The sequence below is a fragment of the Myotis lucifugus genome, unplaced genomic scaffold (assembly GCF_000147115.1).
Source record: "Myotis lucifugus unplaced genomic scaffold, Myoluc2.0 scaffold_6407, whole genome shotgun sequence".
NCBI classification, from domain to species: Eukaryota; Metazoa; Chordata; class Mammalia; order Chiroptera; family Vespertilionidae; genus Myotis; species Myotis lucifugus.
The window spans coordinates 925-4546 of record NW_005877455.1 but is presented as its reverse complement, the minus strand read 5'-3'; the positions used below and the strand labels follow the sequence as shown (position 1 = coordinate 4546).

Genomic DNA, 3622 nt, shown 5'->3' with positions numbered 1-3622 from the left:
AAGAAGAGACAATAAACCTACCTATATTGGCCAAGGCTCTTGATTATAAGCGACAGAAATGCAATTCACACTAGTTTAGCGTGAAGAAGGGGTTCACTGAGTCACAGCAACGAGGAACTAAGGAATATCACTGCAGTCCTGGCTCTCTTTCCATTCATGAGCTCTGCCTTCCTCTCTGTCCTGCTTGCCCTCCCAGGTTAGCACACCTGGTGCATAGAAAGCCTTTCTCAGAGCCCACAGGCCACGTCCAAGGATGATTCTGCTAAGCCAGCTTGAATCCCTTACCTCCAAGACCCCTGCACTGAACCAATCACTGTGAGCAGGTGATGGGGAGTAGGAGGGACCCAGCCAATCCTATGAGTGCACCTTCGTGCCCAGTAGCCTTCTTCCTGGAGACCCAGCTCTCACGTGATGAATGCTGAACAAGGCAAAGGCCTGACCAAGCCAGATGGGGTGAGCTTTTTCACAGGCCAGAGGGTCCAATTTATGTGTGCTGTTAGAAGGTTTAATTAGCTTGTGAAAGGCATTAAATAAGTAAATTTGGTAAACAACATTTCAGTACCTATCAGAAGGAGAAAAAAGAAACTTTAAACTCAACCTAACAACACAAAAAAGGAATGCTTGGTCAGAAAACCAAAAAGAAAAAAGGATCAGCTGACACTTGATACCATGAACTGTGGGCCACTGAGGTTGGTGATGGATCGCAACATGGTTGGGTGAAAACCTGCTTTGACAGACATTGACTGGGTAGCTTTGGGGGAGATCAGACCCCAAAACCAGAAGCCATTGCTAACTCCCTGAGATCCTGAATGAGACCCTCACCTCCACATTGGCCACTCTAGCTGAGAATCCACCTGCCACTGACTGGGCTTATAACAAGGCCAATGTAGCGAAGGCTGGCTTGGTAGAAGACTTTGAGAAGAAGTTGAATGTCCTGAAGGTTCCTGTGCCAGGGGATAAATATAGTGCCTGGTGGATGCTGACAAAAAAGGTGTGAAAAGTTGTGCTAAGTTTTTGTCTCTCCCAAAGACCAGGCTTTAGCGATATGAGAATGAGCTGGGGAAGATAAAGAACAGAATTCCCTTTGATCAGATGACCTTTGAAGATGTGAATGATGTCATCCCAGAAATGAATCATACAATAAAAAGTATCCCTACTGACCTCCCAAGCCAATTGAAATTAATAAACTTGAGTTTGGGAGAAAGCTTTGGCCCTTGCATTATAAACTCTGGACATTAAAAATAATTATATTGCTCAGCCTGCGTGGCTCAGTGGTTGAGTGTCAACCTATGAACCAGGAGGTCATAGTTCGATTTCCATTCAGGGCACATGCCCAGATTGTGGGCTTGATCCCCAGTAGGGGATGTGTAGGAGGCAGCCGGTCAATGATTCTCTCATCATTGATGTTCCTATCTCTCTCTCCCTCTCCCTTCCTCTCTGAAATAAATTTTTTAAAAAAATTTTTAACTATATAATGCAAAAAAGAACCAAAAATAAGAAATTAGGTTCAGGAGAAAACCACCATGCCACAAGGAAAACAAAAACCAGGTATGTGGCCCCTAAAATGGACTGAACCCTTTATAGTCACCAAGTCCTTCCTTGTGAACCACTTTTGCTGCTCAACTATTCTGAAAATGGGAGGCAAGCATTGCAGAAGATGCCGCCCTCAGTCAAACTCCAACTAAATTAGATATTGAACAAGACACTGAGAACCTGGCAAGAATACACACACACACACACACACACACACACACACACACACACGGGCTTCAAGCTGCTGGGAGATGATAAATTGTCAGTTTCTCTTTAACATGATTGTGTCTCATCACCATCTCCTATAATGGATTTGATGGCTTTTGTTTTTAACCTGTGAAGATTAAAATCAATTCCCAACTAGAGCTGGAAGCCCCAAACCATATAGCTGCAAATATATCAATTAATCAATCAGCTAGTCAGTAGATTAGCAAGTCCATATGGAGAGCCAACTCTTGCTGGGTATCTGGGGAGGGAAAAGAATTAGGAAATATGCCCCCTCTAGGTGCTTCAGAAGACATTAATTCAGCTTTTAAGGCAACAGCAAACCTATTTCCAGTAGAATTACACTGGGTGGGCATGTCACACCCTCTCACTGGTCTTATCTTATGGATACGTTTGATTTTGGACCCTAGAGTAATCCACAGATTTTCAAAAACATATATATTTCTACTGATTTCAGAGAGGAAGGAAGAGGGAGGGAGAGAGAGAAACATCAATGATGAGAGAGGATCATTGATCAGCTACCTCCTGCATGCCCCCCACTGGGGAGTGGGCCCGCAACCCAGGCATGTGCCCTGACCGGGAATCGAACCTTTACCTCCTGGTTCATAGATTGACACTCAACCACTGAGCCACACCAACCGGGCAGTAATCCACAGATTTTGACTCATACCTTTGCCCCACTCAGATATTCACATTGGCAATATCCTTATATATTGGCTGTGCTCCGAGGGCATTTCATAGGAGGCAGAAAGGATGAAGATGACTCGGAATAGAATTCAAATCCCTCCTCCACCATTTACCTCCTTGGTAGCTTTGCAAAGTTATTCAGCCCCTCTGTCCCTGGTATCTTTAACCACCAAAGCAGACATGTGCCTTGTAGCCCTGAAAGGATTAAATGAGATCACGAATGTGCAGTGCTTAAAATAAGACCTGATTCAGAGTTAATGTTAGTTTATTAACATTACAATCATCATTCAACTACCAGGTGAGTTCCTAATAGGTTGTGTATATTTTTTAGTCCATAAAAATATGTATAGGCATGTTTTGATCTTCTCATTGTGCCCGCCCCCATCCCAAAATGGACTTTCTTACAGTACAATAATCCTACTAAATTCTACAGACTTCCACTTACATGACAAATATCCCCTGGCTTCAGCCCAAACAAAAACTAATTGTCCCCTTGTTCATCTGTGTGCGAGTTTGTTTTTCCAGATGAAACATTTCCAACTCTTTCTTGTACCTTGATGTGTTTTTCTAACAACAGACACTGCATGAGTTAGCCACAAAGACAGGGTGTCTTGGAGCAAGGAAGTAAGAGTGCATGAAGTAAGTGGGTCTCTTTGAAGCCACAGCTTGTTGAAGGAATGTGAAATAGACAAGAGAATATAAACTTGGAGGTCAGGAAAGGTGGTGACTTCATTAATCCTGCCCTCCCCCTTCCACCTCCTATGGGCTGCTAGACTCTGAGTATGTGACTAAATCAGTGCAAAATCAACAATTGTTCTTGCCCTTCCAAGACTGAAGTTAGTGTGATTTATGGACATCATTACCTTAAATATTCCTCACAGTGATCTTAACAAGTCTGAGAGTCATCACGACCCTGAAGTGAGAAAATCAATGGAGATATTTCCATGGAAGGCTCTGGAGAAAGAGGCTTAAGGCAGAAAACAAGAGGTTCAAGATCAAGTCCTGGTCCTACCATCAAGACCAGGGTGACCTTGAATAGGCCTCCTCTTCGTGCTGGCCTCGTTTTGCTCATTTAAGAATGGGGAGAATTAGACAAAAGGATTGATTAAATATACTTGGTGACACTCCATTCTCAGACTTACCATGCCAAAAAATCTTACTGTTCTCCTCTCTCAGC

The 3622-nt window shown here is 43.3% G+C and overlaps 1 pseudogene; it reads left to right on the top strand.

The window, feature by feature from the left end:
• The first annotated feature begins 708 nt into the window (after positions 1 to 708).
• Positions 709 to 1192, top strand: LOC106695990 (annotated as a pseudogene).
• Positions 1193 to 3622: the final 2430 nt, after the last annotated feature.